Below are 24,443 nucleotides of genomic sequence, written 5' to 3'. Positions count from 1 at the left end.
AATCTACAGCACATTACAGGCCTTTCAGCCCACAATGTCGTGCTGACCACATAACCTACTCTAGAAACTGCCTAGAATTTCCCTCTATTTTTCTAAGCCCCATGAATCTATCTAAGAGGCTCTTAAAAGACCCTATTTTATCCAGTTCCACCACTGTTGTAGGCAATGCATTCCACACCCCCACCACTCTCTGTGTAAAAAATTTACCTCTGATATCTTCCTTGTACCTACTTCCAAGCCCCTTAAAAATATGGCCCCTCGTGTTAGCGATTTCAGCCCTGGGAAAAAGCCTCTGGCTATCCACATGATCAATGTCTCTCATCATCTTACACACCTCTATCAGGTCACCTCTCATCCTTCGTCACACCAAGGAGAAAAGGCTAAGTTCACTCAACCTATTCTCATAAGGCACACTCTCCAATCCAGGCAACATCCTTGTAAATCTCCTCTGCACTCTTTCTATAGTATCCACATCCTTCCTGTAGTAAGGTGACCAGAATAGAACACAGTACTCTAAGTGGGGTCTTACATAGTTTTAACATTACCTCATGGCTCTTGAACTCAATCCCATGGATGAGAAACGCCATCACACCATGTGCCTTCTTAACAACACTGTCAACCTGCGCAGCAGCTTTGAGGATCCTATGGACACAGACTCCAAGATCTCACTAATCTTCCACACTGCCAAGAGTCTTACCATTAATTTTATATTCTGTCTTCAAATTTGACCTACTGAAATGAGCCACTTCACACTTATCTGGGTTGAATTCTATCTGCCACTTCTTAGCCCAGTTCTGCATCCTATCAATGTCCCGCTGTAACCTCTGACACCTCTCCAGACTATCCACAACAACCCCAACTTTTATGTCATCAGCAAACTTACTAACCCACCCTTCTACCTCTTCATCCAGGTCACTTATAAAAATCACAAAGAGGAGAGGTCCCAGAACAAATCCTTGCAGAACACCACTGGTGACCAACCTCCATGCAGAATACGAACCATCTACAACCACCCTTTGCCTTCTGTGGGCAAGCCAGTTCTGGATCCACAAAGCAAGGTTTCTTTGGATCTCATGCCTCCTTACTTTCTGAATGCCTTACTGAAATCTATATACACTACACCTACCTTCATCAATGTGTTTTGTTAACAAGGGAACAACATTTGCAACCTTCCAATCCTCTGGTACTTCTCCCATCCCTATTGATGATGCAACGAGCATCACCAGAGATTCAGCAACCTCTTCTCTCGCTTCTCACAGTAGCCTGGAGTATATCTCGTCCAGTCCAGGCGACTTATCTTGCTTAATACCTTTCAACAGCTCCAACACATCCTCTTTCTTAATGTCTATACTCTCAAGCATTTCAGTCCACTGTAAGTCATCCTCACAATTGCCAAGGTCCTTCTCACTGGGGAATACTAAAGAAAAGTATTCATTAAGTACCTCCACTAACTCCTCCAGCTCAATTCAGATGTTTCCACTATTGCACCTGACTGGTCCTATTCTCACACGGCTCATCCTCTTGCTCTTCATGTACTTGTAGAATGCCTTGGGGTTTTACCGTAAACCTGCTCACCAAAGCCTTCTCATGGCCCTTTCTAGCTCTCCTAATTTTATTCTTGAGCTCCTTCCTGGCACCTTTGTACTTTTCTAGAGCTCTAATGGTACCTAGTTTCTTGAACCTTTTGTAAGCTTTTCTTTTCTTCTTCACTAGATTTTCTACATTCTTTGTAAATCATAGTTCTTTTACCCTACCATCCTTTCCATGCCTCAATTGAACATACCCATCCAGAACACCATGCTAATGTTCCCTGAACAATTGCCATATTTCCGCTGTTCATTTCTCTGAGAACATCTGCTTCCAATTTATGTTCCCAAGTTCCTGCCTAATATTTCCCCTTACCTCAATTAAATGTTTTTCCAAATTGTCTGCTCCTATCCCTCTCCAATGCTATGGTAAAGGAGATAGAGTTGTGATTAAGTACAGAGGAGATGTTACGGGTAAGTTTTTTACACGGAGAGTGGTGAGTGTGTGGAATGGGCTGCCGGCGGTGGTGGAGGCAGAAATGATGGTCTTTTAAGAGACTCCTGGATGGATACATGGAGCATAGAAAAATAGAGCGCTATGGATAAGCCTAGGTAGCTCTAAGGTAAAGGCATGTTCGGCACAGCTTTATGGGCTGAAGGGCCTGTATTGTGCTGTAGGTTTTCTATGTTTCTATGTTTCTATCACTAACTCCAAAATGTTCTCCCACTGAGAGACCTGACACCTGACCAGGTTCATTTCCCAATACCAGATCAGGTACAGCCTCTCCTCTAGTTGGCTTATCTACATATTGCAACAGGAAACCTTCCTGAACACACCTAACAAACTCCACCCCACCTAAACGCCTTGCTCTGAGGAGATGCCAGTCAATATTAGTCATAGTCATACTTTATTGATCCCAGGGGAAAATCACCCATCACACAACCCTATTATTGTTGCATTGTTCCAGAATCTGCCTCCCTATCTGCTCCTCGATGTCTCTGTTACAATGGGGGGGGGGGTCTATAAAAAACACCCAGTAGAGTTATTGCCCCCTTATTGTTTCTGACTTCCACCCACAATGACACAGTAGACAATCCCTCCGTGACTTCCTCCTTCTCTGCAGCCGTGATACCATCCCTGATTAGCAATGCCACTCCCCCACCTCTTTTGCCTCCCTCCCCGTCCGTTTTGAAACATCTAAAGCCTGATACATTCAGCAGCCATTCCTGTCCCTGAGACATCCACGTCTCTGTAAAGGCCACAACGTCATAGTTCCATGTATTGATCTATGATCTAAGTTCATCCTCCTTGTTTGTGCAGAGGGAAAGCAAAACTAATATTTCAGGTCAATGACCTTTCTGAAAACTTGGAAAACAAATAGGCATCTTTCAGATTTTGTCAAAGCCTACAATTATCAAGTACTGCTTCCTCTTCAAAACCACCCTGTGTCAGGAGACACAAGTGATTGCACATGCTGGAATCAGGAGCAGCTAACAATCTCCAGGGCAGTATCTGTTAGGAGAAAAATTGTCAATGTTGGCTGAAACCCAGCATCAGAACTGTGAGTGGCCATGGGGGGTGAGGGGGGGGGTCATAAGTCAGAGGCCAGAGGTGATTGATGGACTAAAGTGGGGGGGGGCAAGAGGGGTTTGGAGGATGATGGGCAGATTGAGTTTTGTAGGGGAGGGGGAGGAACAAAGCAGGGAAACGTGATAGGTGGTGGCAGACAATGAGGGAGGAGGAAATGGAACCAGGAGGGGTATGGAGAGGGTGATGGTGAAGCATGGTAAGCAGGAATACAAAGCTCACCAGCACCACTCCCCTCTCCGCTTTACTACTGGCTATCTTCCCTCTCCGCTCTCAGTCCTGATGCAGCATTTTGACCTGGAACATAGTTAATTTCTGCCCTCTCCCCACACTCAATACCCTGAGCCCCACCTGCAAATTGTTCATTGCTGCAATCTCCATCATCCATCTAGTCTTTATTTTCATCCCTATCGCAGACTTCCATTTGCCCTCTTTGAACTTTCTCCTTTTTACAAAATTAAAAATGCCTGTTCTCTAAATTTTTCCATTTGGAGATATCATTGATCTAAAACGTTATTGGCCTGAAACGTTCACTCTGTTTCTCTCTTCAAAGAACACTGCTGGGTAGCTCCATAATTTCTGCTTTCATTTCAGATTTCCAGCATCTGCGTTTTTAAAAATACATAAGTGGTTCAGGTTCTGAGTGCTTTTTCTGATAGGTATGTAGAAATAGATTCACATCAAAAGGATATGTGAAAGTGAAAATCACAACATCTGATACTACTATAAACACAAGAGATTCTGCAGATGCTGGAAATTCAAAGGAACTCTCACTGACTACTGGAGGAACTCAGCCGGTCAAGTAGCATCTATGGAGAGGAATGAGCAGTTAAAGTTTCAGGTCAAGACCCTTGATCAGGACTGGAAAGGTGGGGGAGTAATCCAGAATAATAAGGGGGGGGGAGAATACAAGCTAGAAGGTGATAGGTGAAGCCAGGTGAAGGGGAAGGTAAGTGGGTGGGGGAGGAGGGATGAGGTGAGCAGCTCGGAAGAGATGGGTGGAAGAGGTAAAGGGCGGATTTCCATTTGTGCAAAAAACAAGTACTTAACATGTAATCTCCTTATGCAGGAAATGTCTAAACCAGCATCTTTACAATGAGAGGTCGGAAGTCTCTCATCGTTCAGGGACTTTCTTTAATCTTCTGGATAATCAGACCATAAATATTTTTGCCTTCCATTGAGACTTCAACAGTAAACTGAAGGTATGAAACTACTTCTACCTGTAAAACAGGTATATCATCTCTTATTTGGCAATTCAACAGGGTCAGAAATAACCTGCATGGATGCTTGATGGTGCTGCTGCCTTCTTTCCTGTACCCCTGATGCAATTCTGTCCTCTCAAGCAAAATGGAGTTTGCGTGTCCCACCCAACTGTGTAGGCTTCCTCCCACTTCCAAGTCATACGCTAGCTACTGGTTACTGGTTACCAGTTACTGGGTTAATTAGTTTCAGTAAATTGTTACTAGTGTAGAATTGTATTATCATAGCAATATTCAGCACTGGATTGGACCCTTTTGGCTCATCTTGCCCATGCTATATTTGATGATTACCTATGCCAATCCCATTTGCTCACTTTAGGCCCATATTTCTCTATGCCATTCCTAGACAAGTACCTGTCCAAATACCTTTTTAATGATAACTGAGGAATCTAAAGAGCTTTGCTCTATGTTTATTCTTTTGTATAGTTTTATTATTATGAATAAAGCTTATTTTTGGAAAATAAAATGTAGCTCTTGCCACCATCTACTCTGGCAGCTTGTTCCAGATATTCACTGCCTTCTATTTAGCAGCATCTTTCAGATCTCCTCAAAACTTCTCCTCTCTCATCTAATTCCAGATTCTCTGCACCCTGCGATAATGATCCTGACTATTTATTCTATCTGTATCCCTCATAATTTCATAATCATCTGAATGGTCACCTCTCAACTTCCTATGTTCCAGTTTATCTACAGTCCTCCATTCCAGGCAACATCCTGGTGAACGTAGGTCGGCACTAGGATGGAGTTAATGGGCATGTACGAGAGAATGGTTGAAGAAAAATAAATGGGGGAGGGAATGGGATCATTCTAAGAGCAAGCAGAGACCTTTTGGGCCAAATCACTTCCTTCTATATCACACAAATATAAAATACATCAATCACATGCTCTGCTACAACCATAAGACTATAAGACAGATTATAGGAGAGCAGAATTAGGCCATTTGGCCCATCGAGTCTGATTCACCATTCCATTATGGCTGATTTATTATCCCTCTCAATCCCAGTGAACATTCTAATTGGCTACATCAACATCCGGTCTGGGGGAGCTACTGCCCAGGATCGAAATAAGCTGCAGAAAGTTGTAAACTTAGTCATCTCCATCATGAGCACTAGCCCCCGTAGTATCCAGGACAACTTCAAAGAGCAATGCCTTAAAAAGGCGCCATCCATCATTAAGGACCCCCATCACCCAGGTCATGCCTTGTTCTGATGGCTACCATCAGGAAGAAGGTACAGGAGCCTGAAGGCAAACACTCAATGATTCAGGAACAGCTTCTTCCCCTCTGCCAACCAATTTCTGAATGGACATTGAACCCATGAACAATACCTCACTACTCCTTTATATCTATTTTTGCACTACTTATTTAATTTAACTATTTAATATACTGTACATATACTAACTGTAATTCTTAGATTTTTCTATATTTATCATGTATTGCAATGTACTGCTGCCGCAAAGACGACAAATGTCACGACATATGCCAGTGATATTAAACCTGATTCTAATTCAGATTTGTGGCAGGTGGGGCATGGCAGAATGTGTCAGTTGTTGGGAGTAGTTTTGTGCTCACTCTTCTCTTTGTGCATAACCTCCTGGTAGAGAGAGACAAATTGTTCCTTGCCTCCATTTTGGTGAGTATTTTATCATTTTCAGGGAGACTTCAAGAGCATCCTTAAATGTGGCAATAATGGGAGCCTCCTCTCTCCAAGATGAATCCACCCCCATCTTCTGGCTAAATCTGAGGACTGGGCTCCATAGCCTGTTCACACACAAAATACAGCTGCTGCCTGCTAATGCCAAGTGGCTTTGGGTAGGCTGTAGGATTTTCTGGGGAGAAATTTAGAAGCTCCTACTAGGCCCTAAGCCCTGGGCATCACAAAACAGGTACATAACAGGAGCAGTATGGTAGCATAGCAGCTCATGTAACACTATGAGTGCCAGCAACTGGGACGCAATTCCCACTGCAGTATGTAAGGAGTCCTCCCCATCACCGCACGAGTTTCCTCCGGGTGCTCCTGTTTCCTCCATAGACTTAAGGGTTGGGATTAGTAAGGTGTGGGCATGCCACGTTGGCACCGGAAGCATGGCGACACTCGCAGGGTGCCCTCAGCACGATCCTCAGCCAGTGTTGGTCCTTGACTCAAAGGACACATTTCTCTGTATGTCTCAATGTACGTGTGACAAATAAAGCTAATCTTTATTTTTAATATTGCAACAGCAGATGTTTCAATACCCCAATAAAACTGGGCAAACCAGTTACTGTAACTTTGCCAAATGGCACTCCTCAAGCATGATACAAGTACTTTTTAAATAGCTTCTTTCCTCATTGCTTTCCCCCACCCTCTGTCACCAACTCTCTATTGTGCTTTCTTAGGACTTATTTTGGTTTAGTTGAAGGATAGAAATACTGGTCAAATATTTATACCCAGAAATAAGTTCTATTCTTTTTTTTTCATTGTAATAAATAGCTGCTACGCACAGCAGAACTGCACATTCAGAAGTCAGTCAGAAATATTTGCACTGGTTACTCATACCCAGTGAGATGTGATGATGGAATACCATCCCATTTAGTACAGCTGGAGTAACGTAACTGTGCAATGAGAGGAGGGGGAAGAGGTGGAGGAAAGGTGGGAGAGGACGAGCATTTTCATTAAAGAGAGTAAACGTCAGAAGGGAGGACTGGGCAGGCATGGTAGAGTAAGGAGTGGTTGGTTGCCCTGGGGGGGGGGGGTGAGGTGACCTTCAAGAGTTATACTTTGAAGAGTGTGGCAGGAAATAGTACGGTAGTCTCCTACAGGTGTGGGAGTCCCCATGAAATGGAGCATTGCTGTAAGAAGAATCCGAATCAGAATCAGGCCTATTATCACCAGCACGTCTTGTGAAATTTGTTAAGTTAGCAGCAGCGGTTCAATGCAATACATAATATAGAAAAAATAAATAAGTCAGCCAACTACAGTATATGTATATTGAATAGACTAAAAATCATGCAAAAACTGAAATTATATATATATATATAAAAAGTGAGGTAGTGTTCACAGGTTCAATGTCCATTTAGTAATCGGATGGCAGAGGGGAAGAAGCTGTTCCTGAATTGCTGAGTGTGTACCTTCAGGCTTCTGTACCTCCCACCTAATGGTAAGAGTGAGAAAAGGGCATGCCCTGGGTGCTGGAGGTCCTTAATAATGGACGCTGCCTTTCCGAGACACCGCTCCTTGAAGACGTCCCAGGTACTTTGTAGGCTACTACTCAAGATGGACCCGACTAAATTTATGACCCTCTGCAGCTTCTGTGCAGTAGCCCCCCTATACCACACTGTGATTCAGCCTGTCAGAATCCTCTCCACGGAACATCTATAGACGTTTTTGAGTTTCTGTTGACATACCAAATTTCTTCAAACTCCTAATAAAGTATAGTTGCTGTCTTCCCTTCTTTATAGCTACATCAATATGTTGGGACCAGGTTGGGTCCTCTGAGATCTTGACACCCAGGAATCTGAAACTGCTCACTCTCTCCACTTCTGATCCCTCTATGAGGATTGGTATGTGTCCTTTCGTCTTACCGTTCCTGAAGTCTACAATCAGCTCATTTGTCTTACTGACATTGAGTGCCAGGTTGTTGCTGCGACACCATTCCACTAGTTGGCATATCTCACTCCTGTACGCCCTCTCGTCACCACCTGAGATTCTACTAACAATGATTATATCATCAAGAAATTTATAGATGTTATTTGAGCTGTGCCTAGCTACACAGTCATGGATATAGAGAGAGTAGAGCAGTGGGCTAAGCACACACCCCTGAGGTGCACCAGTGTTGATCGTTAGCAAGGAGGAGATATTATCACTAATCCACACAGACTGTGATCTTCTGGTTAGGAAGTCAAGGATCCAATAGCAGAGGGAGGTACAGAGGCCCAGGTTCTGTAACTTCTCAATCAGGACTGTGGGAATGATGGTGTTAAATGCTGAGCTATATTCGATGAACAGCATCCTGACATAGGTGTTTGTATTGTCCAGGTGGTCTAAGGCTGTGTGAAGAGTCACTAAGGTTGCATCTGCCATTCACCTATTGTGGTGATAGGCAAATTGCAGGGTTCCAGGTTCTTGCTGAGGTAGGAGTTCAGTCTAGTCATGACCATCCTCTCCAAGCATTTCATCACTGTAGATGTGAGTGCTACTGGGTGATAATCATTAAGGCAGCTCACATTATTCTTCTTAGGCATTGGTATAATTGTACCCATATACACTGATTCCACCACAATCCTTCTTTCTTATACCAGTTCCAGACCCTCATCCAATCATTGCCATTGCCCCCTCATTCACGAAGCTTACAAATGTAGGATAATGATTTGGTGTCCTACATCTATTCTGAGAAGGTAAATACAGCAAAAAATAAAAAGGACACCTGCAAAGGAAGGAGGGAGCTTGCCGTGTGTAGCATCTGATCCATACTGTGGAGACTATCCTGTACCTCATGGACAGAGGGACTAGGCAGATGGAAATGTGAGATCACCTCTGTCTCCTGGAAATCTCTGGCCCATGACTATTTTGGGTGGAGAAGGAGCATTCAGGATGGCATTGAGAATCTTGAGATTATGCATCAGGGACATGCAGAAAGCTAAAGAAGAAGAAGAACATTACATGACCTATCTGTTGTAGAATCTGCAGATTCCCGCAACAGCCATTTCTATACAAGCTAACCTGGAGGGGAAGCAAGTCATTCCTGACCATGTGTGACTATCTTTGAAGAAGATAGAGTCCAAAGGAGGGAGTCTGTTTGAACTGAAGAATCTGAGGAAGACCATAGCAAGATGGATAGCAAGCAGTCAGGGCTGCTTCACGACTGCAGGAGACAAAGAAACTAATGGACTAATCCTTCACAGGAGGTTATGTGGAGCCAGGAGATTATATTCTCTGATTAAGCTGTTGTGTAGTTATTTTCTGGGTTTCTGGAACTACCTTGTTACTTAGCTGTCGACATTTGAGCACAAGGCATTGAGAAGACATCTGGCGCTGCCTTCTCGACATCAGTGAGACTCAAAGCAGATTGGAGGGGAATCCCTTCTTTGAGCACCTTTGCTCTATCCACCATAACTTGGAGGCCAAGTCTTTATGTATACCTAAGGCAAAGGTTGATAGATTCTTCATTGGACAGGCCATGAAGGGATGTGGGGAGAAGGCAGGAGAACGGGGCTGAGAGTAAAATTGGATCAGCTATGATGAAATGGCAGACCAGACTCAATGGGCCAAATGGCATAATTCTGCTCCTATTACCTTATGGTATCAGCCAGGAACTCACAGTGGCCAGCTATTTTAATTCCAGTTCCCATTCCCACACTGATATGTCTGTCCATGGCCTCTGCTACTGCCAAGTTGAAGCCAGACACAGAATGAAGCAGACACAACTCATGTTCCATCTTGGTACTCTTCAACTCGAAGGCATCAACATCGATTCAATGACTTCTGGTAACCATTCTTCTCTGTCACACCCCGTCTTTACTTTCCCTTATCTTTCTGGCCCCTTTACGCCTTCTCTTTCCATTCCCCAGCCCTCATAATCTGCCCATCACCCTCCATCAGGTTTCCCACCTCCTTCCATTTATTCAATGTTTCACCGTCAGATTTCTATTTCTTCAGCCCTTTGCCTCTTCCACCTATCACCCCCCAGCTTCTCACAGCATTCCCCCTTTCCCACCCTCTTACCTTCCCCACCCATTCAAGTGTGCTCCTTCCCTCCCAAACATTTTATTCTGCCTTCTGTCCTCTTTCTGTCCAGCCCCGATGAAGGGTCTCTGCCCAAAATGTCAACTGTCCATTTCCCTCCACAGATGTTGTCTGACCAGCATTTTATGCATGTTGCCCCACACGAAGACTTGCTGCTTCTGCAGACTTTGGCTGCATCGCTTGCTTCTGTCTCTCCAGATAATTCCAGACAGCCGCGATGATGTTGAGATCAGGGCTCTGTGGCGGCCATACCATCTGAAACTGTATAAAAAACTTAGTGTGTCTAGAACTTTTGCACAGCACCATATGTACTATAATAAATTTACTTTGAATTTTGCTTTGGAAGCATTGGCATGCCCAGTGCTCCTCCCATCCCCACTCTCTCTTCACAGTTAGTAGACTCCTGCTCACATTGAGCAAATAGATTACTCAATGGAGAAGAATAAGGACAACAGGGACCAGTCGCCTGTGCCACCAGTCTGTCAGCTGGCAGAGGTGTGTACCTGAAAGTTAAAACAACCAGCAAATGCCAGTAGATCATCGGACAATTTTCTGCTGAGTTCCCTGAGAAGTTGTCTGCTTCTGTACCTCCAGCTCATTGGTAGTAGTAGAAGAGGGGATGGTGGGGGTCTTCAATGATGGATGCTACTTTCTTGTGGCAACGCTCCTTGTAAATGTAGAATCTACATTCATTCCTTGTGAAGGATTGTTGATATCCTCCTTCACAAGGACACAAGTCACCTCTCACCCTGACATCTATCTTGATATCCCCCAGGTACCCAACCTAATCTGGTCCCTCAGTTAGACGTGGTTAGGTCTTCCAATAAGTCCAGACTGACTGTCCCTTTCAGTGGACAAGATTGCAAAATGGCAGGAGATACAAATCCATAAAACCCACAGATGTTGAAAATCTGATACAAAAACAGAAAATGTTGAAAACGCTCATACTGCATCTGTGGAAAAAGAAAACAAAAACTCTTCGGCTAAGCTTTTAAAAATCTGTTACTCTTTCAACAGATCCTACTTAATGTGCTGAGTATTTATTGCACTTTCTGTATTAAAAGTAGCTCCTTGTTATGCTGTAAGTCATAGAGTAACAGAGAACTACAGCACAGAAAAAGCCCCTTCAGCCCATCTAAATCACCTCAAGCTATTATTCTGCCTAGAATGTTCAGATGCAATGCATTGCTTTAAGATATCATTAAAGTTATTTGTTAAATCACATTCTTGAACAACATTTACCTGGTCTGGTAAAAATAGAAAAAAAATCTATGGCCGTTTTCAAAAGATACTTTTTGGTGGCTGAACCAATATTCAAAGATTCAAAGTACATTTATTATCAAAGAATGAATGCAGTATGGAACCCCGAGATTCATCTTCCCCACATACAGTCACAAAACAAAGAAAACCATGGAACTCATTCAAAGAAAAACATCAGCAACACCCCCAGCAAAAAAAACAAATCACACAAACACCAACAAAAATAATTAAGAGAAAAGCACAGAATATAGACACAAATGGAAGGGGTCCAGGCATGTTCAGTTCAATCTAGCGCTGCGCTGTTCAACAACACCAAAACAATGGCTGCTTTGGTGGTTTTGATTGAAATATTGGTTCAGCCAATATATTTGTGGAAATGTTTTTTTCTGTTTTACAGTCAGTGGCAGAGGGATGCTTGCCACTGAGAAGGCCCCACGCAAAGAACCAGGTATGATTTTCTCCTTAACTGTAGTAGATTAACACCGACAATAGCTGCAAATCATTAGAATCAGCAACTGTCATGTCATCAAGCTGTTGAACTTGATTCATGGTTAGGAATTTGTACAGATCACAAACTAGTATTATTCACTTTTTAATATCCTTATGGAAAGCAGAATAAATTGAGAGATTTACACTCAGTGGCCACTTCATTAGGTACCTCCTGTACCTAACAAAGTGATGACTAGGTGTACATTTGTGGTCTTCTACTGCTGAAGCCCATCGACTTCATGGTTCGACATGTTGTGCATTCAGAGATGCTTTTCTGCACACCACCGTGTTAATGTGTAATTATTCGAGTTACTCCCACCTTCCTGTCAGCTTGACCCCGTCTGCTATTCTCCTCTGACATCTCTCATTAACAAGGCATGGTCACCCACAGAACTGCCACTCACCGGATGTTTTCTGATTTCCGCATCATTCTCTGTAAACTCTGGAGACTGTTGTGCATGAAAATCCCAGGAGATCAGCAGTTTCTGAAGTACTCAAACCACCCCATCTGGCACCAAACTTCATTCTGTGGTCAAAGTCACTTAGATCACATTTCACCCCCATTCAGATGTTTGATCTGAACAACAACTGATGACTGCATGAGTTTTTTTTTTGCATTGAGTTGCTGCCACATGACTGTCTGATTAGATTTTGCACTAACGAGCAGGTGTGTCTAATAAAGTGGTCTCCGAGTGTATATTGGAATAAAAAATGAGGGAATGAACATTATAAAAGTATCTTAAGTTAGAAATTTGAGGATTTTTAATGATCATTAAATGGACAGATTTAACATAAAACAAAATTGTTCATTCAAACCCAGTCTCTGGACTCAGGAACTTGGAATATATTTTTTTCTTTGACCAGATTTTACCTTTGACCATATATCTTATATTTATTTTACCAAGATACAGTGCAGAACAGGCCCAACTGTCCATTCAAGCCATGCCGTCCAGCAATCCCCCGATTTAATCTGAGCCTGATCACAGGGCAGTTTACAATGAACAATTAGCTTACCAACCATTACGCCTTCAGACTGTGGGAGGAAACCGGAGCACCCGGAGGAAACCCATGCGGTCAGAGGGAGAATGTACAAACTCCTTGCAGACAGTGGCGGGAATTGAACCCAGGTCACCCGTACTGGAAAGCGTTGTGCTAACCATTACGCTACCATGCTGCCCTGTGCTATATGTACATAGCACATCTACGTGTGCTATATGTGCTTTGTGCTGTGTGTGACTGCTGGTACTATGCTTTGCAGCTTGACTCCAGAATAACACTTCCATTTGGCTGTACGTATTCATGGGTATTCATAGAACATAGAAATCTACAGCACATTACCGGCCCTTCAGCCCACAATGTTGCTGACCATGTAACTTACTCTAGAAAACGTCTAGAATTTCCTCCCGCATATCCCTCTATTTTCCTGAGCTCCATGTACCTATCTAAGAGTCTCTTAAAAGACCCTATTGTATCCATCTCCACCACCGTCGCTGGCACTGCATTCCACGCACCCACGGCTCTATGAGTGAAAAACTTACCTCTGACATCCCCTTGTAGCTATTTCCAAGCACCTTAAAACTATGCCCCCTTCGTGTAAGCTATTTCAGCCCTGGGAAAAAGCCTCTGGCTAGTCACACGATCAATGCCTCTCATCATATTATACACCTCTATCAGGAAACCTCTCATCCTCCGTCGCTCCAAGGAGAAAAGGCCAAGTTCACTCAACCTATTCTCATAAAGCATGCTCCAGACAACATGTGTGGTTTAATAATTAAACTTAAACTTAGCCTCTTAAGCAGCAATCACACCTGCATCTTATTCAATGTGGCTTAACATTTTAACCTGTTTTTACAGACTGGGAATTATGAGTAAAATGTTGATGCCTTCACTAGCTAAATGATTTACAAGCAGACTCCCGTCTGTCTGTTTCAACTCAACAGCATATGCCGTGAAAGAGCAATGCAGAATTGACTACATCTAATAGATTTCCTGTCTTGTACGACCCATGTGAACATTCTACTTATTGTCAACCTGTCACTTGAACACCAGCATATTCAACACCATTCCAACCACAAAATCCAAACCAATCATTACATTTCAAAAGTACTAAATTGACTCTGAAATGTTTTCGACATGCCAAGAGATTTGAATTAGGCTGGAGGTGATTGAATGACAAGATGAAAAAAAATGATAATGAATGTACAGCCTTTAAATGTCCAACTTTTTTTTGCCCACAAAGATGTCTGCACCTGCTTTTTATGCAGATACTGAACCAAAGAGGCACTTTGTGCATATTTTCAGTGCTTACACCCTTTGCTTGTTGCATCAGCAAACTGCTCTGGGCACTGCCTGTCAAAGTACATGTGCCATTTCCTTTTTTTATCATATTATATATAACATTCGGCCCACAATGTTGTACCAAACCAGCTAAACAGCAAATCAGAAACACCTCCTACCTACACAGTCCATATCCCTCCACCTTCCTCACATTCATGTGCCTTTCTAAACATCTCTTAAAAGCCTCTAATGTATTTGCCTCTACCGTCACACCAGGCAGCACATTCCACATCCACCACTGAGTGAAAAACTTACCCCTCACATCCCCTTTGAACCTACCCCCTCTCACTTTCAATTCACGCCTTCTGGTATTAGATATTTCAGCCCTGGGAAAACAGATACTCTCTGTCCACTCTATCCAAGCCTCTCATAACCTTGTAAACCTCTATCAGATCTCCTCTCAGCCTCCACCACTCCAGAGAAAACAACTAAAGTTTATCCAGCCTCTTGTGATAGCACATGCCCTTTATTTGTTAATATATTCAATGCCAACAGTCAAGAGAACAGGGCAAAGTTTTCCTGCACTTTTACCTTCAGCTCACTGAGGATTCAGACTTTGACCCCAATGTTGCCAATGGCTCTGATGACACAGAGCCGTGCCAATGTGCGTAATTAGTCCACTCCACTTGTCAGTGGTGGGGGTCGGTGTGGAGACCTGTGAGGCTCTGACCCCCACCACTGTTCAACCGGCCATGCATTTAGTTCTGGGAAAGATTGCCATCTACTGGTTGGAGAGTACTCCTACAGCTTTTTTTAAAAAAAAATCACTGAACAGAAAGTTCTGCCATGTCGGTGAAAATTACAAGCACTTTAGTCCTCTTCAGCCAAAATATGCATGAGATCTTTATGAACTCATGCCATTGGATAGATTGCAATGAGAAACACAGGTTCTTAGGAATCTTAAACACAAGAAATTCTGCAGATGCTGGAAATCCAAAGCAACACACACAAAATGCTGGAGGAACTCAGCAGGTCAGCATTGACATTTTGGGCCAAGACCTTTCTCCAAGACTGGAAAGGAAGCGGGAATTCGCCCGAATAAAAAGATGGGGGGAGGGGAAGGAGGATAGCTAGAAGGTGATAGGTGAAGTCAGGTGTGTGAGAAAGCTAAAGGGGCTGGAGAAGACCGAATTTGATAGGACAGGAGAGCAGACCATAGGAGAAAGGGAAGGAGGAGACCAGGGGGAGGTGATAGGCAGGTGAGAAAGGGTGAGAGGCAAGAGTGGGGAATAGAAGAGGGGAGGGGAGGAATTTTTTTTTACCAGAAAGAGAAATCAATATTCGTGTCATCAGGTTGGAGACTACCCAGATGGAATATCAGGTGTTGCTCCTCCACCCTCAGTGAATCCTAGGAATCTGCAATGGTGAAGATTCGGTTCCAACTGGTCAGCCAAAAATATGCAAGAAAGGAGTGTTGTGTTTAAAATGTGCGTCAAAGAAGCAAAGCCTCAAGGTACAGGAGCCCTCATAACTATTGAACTTAAATTTCAATTAAAAATCATATAAATACCTGCTTTATCATCATATACTGTACATCATGGTATTTTAAAGCATTAGCCCAAATAATTAAATTGAAATTCATATTTCCATTAAATTGTGCTCTTCCAGTTTCTTAGACCACAGAACATTACAGCACAGTACAGGCTGTTTGGCCCATGACCTTTTCACTTTAGGATTCACTCATTCCTGTCTAATCTAGTGGAGTGCTTTACAAGCATCCATTCAATCCTGTTGACTAAACCAGACATTACAGAATAGCACAAGCCACAGCAAATTGTTGTACCAGACAAAAATAATTGCAGTATTAGGGCATCACAGCTAGATGCTTTAATACTGCAGTTAGTTTCTCAGCTGGGATGACAATTATTTCCCCCCCTCCCCCATTTGTGACATTTACTGGGAGCATTGCAGACCAAGGGCCCAAAGCATTGTTGAGAATCCCATAATCTCTTTGACGCACTACCGTCAGGAAGGAGGAAAAGAAGCATCAGGACTAAGTAACAGCTTCTTCCCTCAGTCTGCGAGACTAATGAATACCCTGCCACCACCGAGGTATCGTCACCAGGACAGCGCTCTGTTTACTGTTTACTGTACTATTCACTGTTCACCTGTGCTGCGCACATGCACTTTGAATTAGACTATATTAACTTATTTATGGAAATATCTTGGTTTATATGCTGTGTGTGATAGATGTTTTGTGAGTGTGCTGTAGTCCAGAGGAATGTTGTTTTGGTTGGTTGTATGTATCTGTAGAGAGAAGTTGAGCTTGAACTTCAGCTTGAACAGGCAACCCATTAGAAAATATACCTTCCATGCTCGGACATCTACTATACGAGCAAAGATTAAATTCGCCAAGATTGGCATTTTTGCAGTTCAGGGGAGACTGAATTCAAAGTAGATGTGCAGAGCAAGATTTTTTTCAAATAGAAAGTGGTGGATGCCTGGAATGTTCTGCCAGAGTTGGTGGAACCCAACATGAGAGACGCATTTGAGAGGATCTTAGGCACATGAAATGCAGAGAGAGAGAGAATGGAGACATATAGAAAATAGGTGCAGGAGCAGGCCATTCGGCCCTTCAAGCCTGCACCGCCATTTATTATGATCATGGCTGATCATCCAACTCAGAACCCTGCCCCAGCCTTCCCTCCATACCCCCTGATCCCCGTAGCCACAAGGGCCATATCTAACTCCCTTTTAAATATAGCCAATGAACTGGCCTCAACAGTTTAAACTGGATGATGTTTAAACAGAGGAATTAATTTAATTATGTGTCAATAGCTTAATTAGTTCAGCACAATATTGTAAGTGTCCTAAATTTAATAGGATAGATTTATTCCCCTTAGCAGAGGAATCAAAAACAAAAGGGCTTTTATAGAAATTGGTGGAAAGGACAGAGGGGAGAGCAGGAAAATCTTTTTCACCCAGAGGTTGATTGCGGCCTGGAAGGGTAGTAGAGGAAGATCCCCTCAACACACTCTGCACTGCTTAGGCTCACATTAAGGAATGTGAATACATATTGCAATTTGCTAGTAAAAAGTGAAGGGTTTAAATCTGTCAAACAGCAGCAATGAACAGCTTACAAGAAGGAGTTGAATGAGCACAGGGAGGATACAAAAACACAGATGGAAATGTTACATATCAAACACTGCTGGAGAAAATGATCATCTCCTCCTGTTTACATCTCCTCTACACACAGCCAATGTGATTACAAGCCTTCACCATTCTCTCTCCAGTGGGATCAACATCACCACTTGTACTATTCAGTCTCTTTTGATCATTACTCCTTACCCTTCTCCTAATTAAAAGGATTAATGTCTAACCTTTCCTGCTTCTGATCAAAGATCAACACAAAGCATCAGCATCTGTCATGCCTCCCACTCTTGATGGTATCTGATCTACTGAGTGCAGCTTTTCATTCTGAATAAAAAGTCAAATCTTTCCCATAGTCACTGGGTTTGTAGGCTCAAAGTAGCTCAGGGGATCATTGAGGTCCGTGGAGTAAATATTTAAAACATATATACTTCTAAATTGAGTGACTGAATATCATTCAGCGGATCAAATATGCATTTACAGTGATTGTATATATATTATCTATAAATACATACTGATATATTTCACATATACACTCCTGTACCTCCTGTACCCAACAAAGTGGCCCCTGAGAGTATGTTCATGGTGTTATGCTGCGGTAGCCAATTCTCTTCAAGGTTCAGAGAATTAAGAGATGCTCTTCTGCACACCACTGTTGTAACCGTTGGTTATTTGAGTTACTGTCACCTTCCTGTTGGCTTGAACTAGTCTGGCCATTCTCCTCTGACATCTCTCATTAACAGGGCGTTTCACAGAACTGCCGCTCACCAGATGTTTTGTGTTTTTCACACCATCCTCTGTAAACTCTACAGACTGTTGTGTGTGAAATTCCTCCCCATTTTGATAATTGGTCTGAAAAACACCTGAACCTCTTGACCATGGCTGCATGCTTTTCTGCATTGAGTTGCTGCCACACGATTGGCTGATTAGGTATCTGCATTAACGAGCTGGTGTACAGGTCTATCTAATAAAGTGGCCACTGAATATGTATACACACATTATATGTACTTCCCTCCTAATCACTTTACGCATATACTTCAGAAGTTATTTTAAGGTAATTTTATCGCTGCAGAGTTACAATTGGTAGCTTCTATCTTCTTTACAGAGTCATATAGCATGGAAAGAGGCCCTTTGATCCGAAGGTCTGAGCCAACTATGTACACCAGCAAACTTGTTCCATCTGCCTGTGTTTGGCCCATTGCCTTCTAAACTTCTATTCATATTTTGTCATTATACTTGGAACTACTGTTGGCAACCGCAGTCATTTGATTCCAAGATTATCTTTATTTAGACTATCCTCGCTTAACAAAGAAGAGGAGAAGAATAGCCCTTAACTCAGCAGTGGAGTTATCGGGGCACCACCATGACCGTGTTTCCGTAGCAAGCTATTCTTGTTTTTACGAGGCCCAGTTGCTAGCTCGATGCTCAACCCAACTTAGATTCAAACTCGGGAACTTTCACTCCGGAGTCCAGCGCTGATATTATTGTGCCACCAAACAGGACCTCGCTTAACAAAACTATGATTAAAATGTTTAGCCATTCTTATATTAAATTCAAAGTGATATGCTTTTAATTTTCGCACTTTTAAACAATTTGCTTTTTTTAAACATTGAACATAAGGCTTTGAAAGCAAAACTGACAAAAAGAAATCTATTATTCATTTTCAAATACAGGCAAGATGTATAATCAGCCTATGGTTCTATAATAAAGTGGTATTTTCAGTATTAGAGCTGATTTCTCATGCCAGAAATAGCAAAGGGCACATTCATATTTCGTTCTGTTACAAGAGTCCTCTTAAAATGTACACAATTTTTGGAAAGTTGTGAGGGACTACCAACCCTAAAGTGAGAGCTTTTGCTGCTGGCCACTAATTCTACTTATGGAAAACCTTTCAAATGACACTATATTGAAAATGAAGTCATAATCCTTAATTCTGAATCACAAATTTTCCTCTGTCTCTATCCTAGAGACCTGGGAACAAAAATGTGATTGGCTTATATAGAGAATCAAAGAAGTATAGTGATGTATGGTTCTCCACCAAATTCCAATCCTCAGAGTGTCTCTCACTGGTTATCTACTGAAATAAATAATGAGCTAAAGGTGGTATTGGACTCCTGACAAGCAAATTACTTACGGTGCAAAAACAGTATTTCTGAATGTGAATGAAGTCATTCCAGGAAGTCTATTTAACAAGGAATCTCCATGAGTAACCTCAATCATATTGACTTTATTCACCACAGACATTTACATGTATTAGGAAATGGCTATGGTGTGTTGGCATGACATACAACTAACAATGACAACATTCCACAATTATACAGAATAAGGAATAATATAAAAATAAAGTTAGAAGTACATGTATAGCATACAGTAAAATGTTTGTAAATACATGGATAATTCAGAACATAAGAAACAGATATTGGCTAGCTGGACTCTAAATCCTGCTGTGGCACTAATACATCCATTCTCACCTTATTCCTCCTTAATCCCCATATCCCTCAATTCTCTTTGTGTCCAAAAGTCTGTCGATCTCACTATCAAATACACTCAACAATCAAACATCCACAGACCTCTGGATTAGGGAACTCTGCAGATTTAATCACAAACAAGAGAAAATCTCCAGATGCTGGAAATCCGAGCAACACACACAAAATGCTGGAGGAGCTCAGTAGTCCAGGCAGCATCTATGGAAAAGAGTATTGTCGACGTTTTGGGAGTCCTGCCGAAGGGTTTTGGCCTGAAGCGTCGACTGTACTCGTCTCCTAGATGCTGCCTGGCCTGCTGAGTTCCTCCAGCATTTTGTATGCATTTCTAAAGATTTAATACCTAGTTTCTCACTTAGTAAGGGAATGCCTCCTTATCTGAGTTCTAAGTGAGTGACCTATAGCCCTGAGTTAATGTTCCCTCCCCAACCCCCATTCTCCATTGATCAGACAAAGGAAATAGTCTCACAGCATCTATCCTATCAAGCCTTGTCAGAATTTTAGGTGATTCAATAAGATCACTTCTCATTCTTCTAAATTCCAGTGAATGTAAGGCCATTTTACTCAACCGCTCCTCAAAGAATAACTCCTTCATTTTAGGAATCGATCAGGTAAATCTACATTTAATTCTCCCAGTGAAAGAAGAGCAATTCCTGTAGCTTAACACAGTAACTGGGCAGATACCTGGTGGCATCTAGGCTCAAGCGAGAAAAGAATTGTCCAGTGAGCCAGAAATAATATTATGATTATGTATAGCTATAAGTGACCATAAGATCATAAGACACAGGAGCAGGATTAGGCCATCAAGCCTGCTCCGCCATTCCATCATAGCTGATTTATTTTCCTTCTCAAACCCATTCTCTTGCCTTCACCCTGTGCCTTCTGAGGCCCTCACTAATCAAGAACCATCAATCTCCAATTTAAATATACTCAATGACTTATACTCGACAGCCATCTGTGGCAATGAATTCCACAGATTCACCACCTTCTGGCTCAGGAAACTCCCCCTCATCTCTGTTGCAAATGGGTTTCCTTCTATTCTGAGGCTGTGCTCCCTGGCCCTAGACTCTCCCACTACTGGAAACATTCTCTCCATGTCCATTCTATCTGGGCCTTTTCAATAGTCGATAGTGTAATGTCAGCATTATTAAAAGTAAGTTAATACTAATTAGGATAATGGGGGGGGTTCTAATTCCGTTCTCTTTTACTTCTGGTGTGTTTTGTATATAGTGTGCCTGCCGTGCTGTTTGGGTTGTGGAAGCCTCTGTATATACATAACGGTTTTGAAGTTCGAGATAAAGTTGTTTCTTGGGCAAGAAGTTGTCGAGTGTGCCTTTTTCAAAGTAGAAGTTACTACATATTTTTGGCGACGAGGTGAACTGGTTTTGTGAACGTATCGGCACGTTTTTCAAACAGGAGCTTCGTGTTTCAGATGGCAACGTTTGGAACTATTGGTGAATTTCTGGAAGGAAACGAGGACTAGCCAGCGTACAAGGAAAGGCTGGGACACTTTTTCTGTGCTAATGGAATTACTGAGGAGGCTAAGAAGCACTCTATTCTCCTGAGTGTGTGTGGGGCGAAGACTTACAAGCTAATAAGGAATTTAACCGCACCGCGGAAACCGGGGGACATTCCATATGACGAACTGGTCAAGTTCGTGGGGAACCACTACAATCCGAAACCTTCTGTGATAGTCCAACGGTGTAAGTTTCACAGCCGTTTCAGGAAGCCAGGTCAGGTTGTGGCCAATTTTGTGGCCGAGCTTCGGCAGCTGTCGGAGCATTGTGATTTCGGAGCGGTGTTGGATGACATGCTCGGTGATAGATTGGTATGCGGCATTAATAATGACAGAATACAACGCCGCCTGTTGGAGGAAACCCCGCCGTTGACTTTCAAGAAAGCCTTAGAGATTGCCCAAGGCATGGAGCTGGCTGCTGATAATGTCAAGGATATCCAGAAAGGACATGGGGTGGGGGGGGGGGGGGTCGCAGTCGGCGGCAGTGCACCAAGTCAGGAGGGAGACTGGTAAACAGGCAAAGCGGGTGGAAAGTTTCCGGTGTGCAGGGACGCACTATGCAAATGATTGCAAACTCAATGACACTGTCTGCCATGCAAGGGACATTTAGCTAAAAGGTGCAGAAGTTCAAAGGGTAAGATTAAGCCTGGGCAGGGAAAAGCTCAACAGGCTCAGGCAGCCACATCTAGAAGAAGCAGATGAAGAGACAGCGTGTGCCTACAACATGTTTGCAGTGGAAACAGATGAGGAACCGCCTGAACCACATTATGCCACAGTCACTGTCAGGGGAAAGGACATTAAGTTTGAGATTGATTCAGGGGCTACTGCATCGGTCATTAGTGAGGAGACCTTTTTTTTCCCAAAAATACTTTATTCAGAAATATTACAAAATAAAAATAATTACATACAAGAAAAGAAAACCATTCGTTGACTGTAGGTCCTTATTCAATACAGTTATTAACAATAAAAATTTTGCGTTGACTCTCTGTTCATTTACAAATGAAAGTTGTTTATAGTAAATCCTGCGTTTACCCTCAACCCTTGGTCAAGAGTTAAGACTTATTAACAATCAAAATTTTCAACAATAAAGGCAGGCAATGGCTCTAATACTTTCCCAAATTAACAATTCCACCCACTCCTTGGGCACCATGTTGATTATCTGTCAGACCTACAGGAGGACATAGGGGCCCAACCTGCCTCCCGTTAGACCGTCAAAGCTGAAACTTAGGACCTATACGGGGCAGCCCATACCTCATTTAGGGGTGTTATATGTGGACATTTCAGCCGGGGGTCAGAAGGCTGAAGCCAGGCTAGCGATAGCTAAGGGCAGGGGTCGCAGTCTTTTGGGTCATGATTGGCTTCACAAATTCCGGCTAAACTGGCATGAAATTAAGTATGTACACACGACGGAAGACTTTCTGCAGCGGTACAGTGACGTTTTCAGGGACGAACTAGGAACACTGAACGGCGTGACAGTGAAACTCCATGTCGACCCTGAGGCTACACCACATTTTTTTAAGCCCAGTTCGGTGCCCTATGCCATGAAAGGCAAAGTCGAGGAGGAGCTGGAAAGTTTACAGAGGCTGGGCATTATTGAGTCTGTCCAGTTTTCAAGGTGGGCAGCTGCCATTGTTCCAGTTTGAAGCCAGACAAAACGGTGGGGATATGTGGGGATTATAAACTTACGGTGAATCAGGTCTCTAGGCTGGAGGAGTACCCATTGCCACGGGTGGATGACCTGTTTGCGACCCCGTCAGGGGTAAACTGTTCACAAAGTTGGACATGAGCCACGCCTACCAACAGCTGCTGCTCGACGAGGATTCAAAGGAGTACATCACAATTAATACGCACAAGGGATTATTTGAGTACAATGGCCTGGTGTTTGGAGTGGCGTCCAGCCCTGCCATTTCCAAAGGACAATGGACACTTTGCTGCAGGGGATTCCACACGTAGCAGTGTACCTTGATGATATTTTGACCACAGGGGTTACGGAGGTGGAGCATCTGGCTAATCTAGAACAGGTGCTGAAGAGGCTCTCAGACGCAGGGCTGCAGTTGAACTGCGGAAAATGTGTGTTCCTGGCATCGAGTGTGACTTACCTGGGACACAAGATCACAGCTGAGGGGCTTTGCCCTGTGGAGGACAAAGTGAGAGCTATTAAGGAGGCCCCAAGCCCTAAGACCGTCACGAAACTCAGATCATTTCTGAGCATGGTGAATTATTATGGCAAGTTTCTTCCAGACCTCTCAAGGGTTTTGACCCTACTGTATAAGCTGCTTCACAATGACACTAAGTGGCAGTGGGGTGAATAGCAGGAGGAAGCTTTCAAGGAAGTGAAAGAACTCCTCCACTCAGCGAAGCTGCTTGTTCACTATGACCCAGACAAGGAGATCACCCTTGCATGCGATGCCTCACCCTATGGAGTCAGGGCAGTTCTCTCACATGTAATGGAGGACTGTTCAGAGAAGCCTATTGGTTTTGCTTCACGTACCCTGACAGCTGCTGAGAAGGGATATTCACAGCTAGACAAAGAAGTTCTGGCCATTGTTTTTGCCGTCAGACGCTTTCATCAGTACCATTATGGATGCGTATTTACAATTTATATGAACCATAAACTACTGATGAACCTGTTCAGTGAGACTAGATGCATCCCACCGCTAGCCTCAGCCAGGATACAGCGTTGGGCTCGTACATTGTCAGCCTACCGGTACACTATAGTGTACAGAGTGGGTGGGAATAATGCAAATACTGATGCACTGAGTCAACTACCTTTACCTGAGACACCTGTTACTACATATGTGCCTCCAGAGACTGTGATTTCATTGGAGAGGCTGTCAGAGACACCTGTAAAGGCGACCCAGATCAAGCAGTGGACAGAGAGGGACCCAGTCCTGTCCCAAGTCAAGAATTTTCTTTTACAAGGTTGGCCCAGAGTCGTGGAATGAAAGGAACTGAGGCCTTATGCCTAAGGCAAGACAGAACTCAGTCTGCAGGATGGCTGCATTTTCTGGGGGGGCGAGGGTCATCGTGCCTCCCCCTGGCTGTTCACAGATTGTGGAAGAAATTCATGAGACTCACCCAGGAGTGTCCCGAATGAAAAGCCTTGCAAGATCCTACGTTTGGTGGCCAAGAATGGATCAGGATCTGGAGAACAAGGTAAAATCATGCGCGCAAT

General features: G+C 43.2%; 1 long non-coding RNA gene across 1 annotated transcript in view; it reads left to right on the top strand.

Annotated features, from left to right (window-relative positions):
• The first annotated feature begins 2,954 nt into the window (after positions 1-2,954).
• LOC134360279 (uncharacterized) overlaps positions 2,955-24,443 on the top strand; it is a 108,251-nt gene continuing 86,762 nt past the window's right edge. Inside the window, exons 1-3 of the long non-coding RNA XR_010021299.1 lie at positions 2,955-3,088; positions 4,184-4,316; positions 11,751-11,801. This is a non-coding gene — a long non-coding RNA (uncharacterized LOC134360279). The remainder of the gene's footprint in view (positions 3,089-4,183; positions 4,317-11,750; positions 11,802-24,443) is intronic.

The sequence above is a fragment of the Mobula hypostoma genome, chromosome 2 (genome assembly GCF_963921235.1).
Source record: "Mobula hypostoma chromosome 2, sMobHyp1.1, whole genome shotgun sequence".
NCBI lineage: Eukaryota > Metazoa > Chordata > Chondrichthyes > Myliobatiformes > Myliobatidae > Mobula > Mobula hypostoma.
This window is presented reverse-complemented; position numbering and strand designations above follow the sequence as displayed.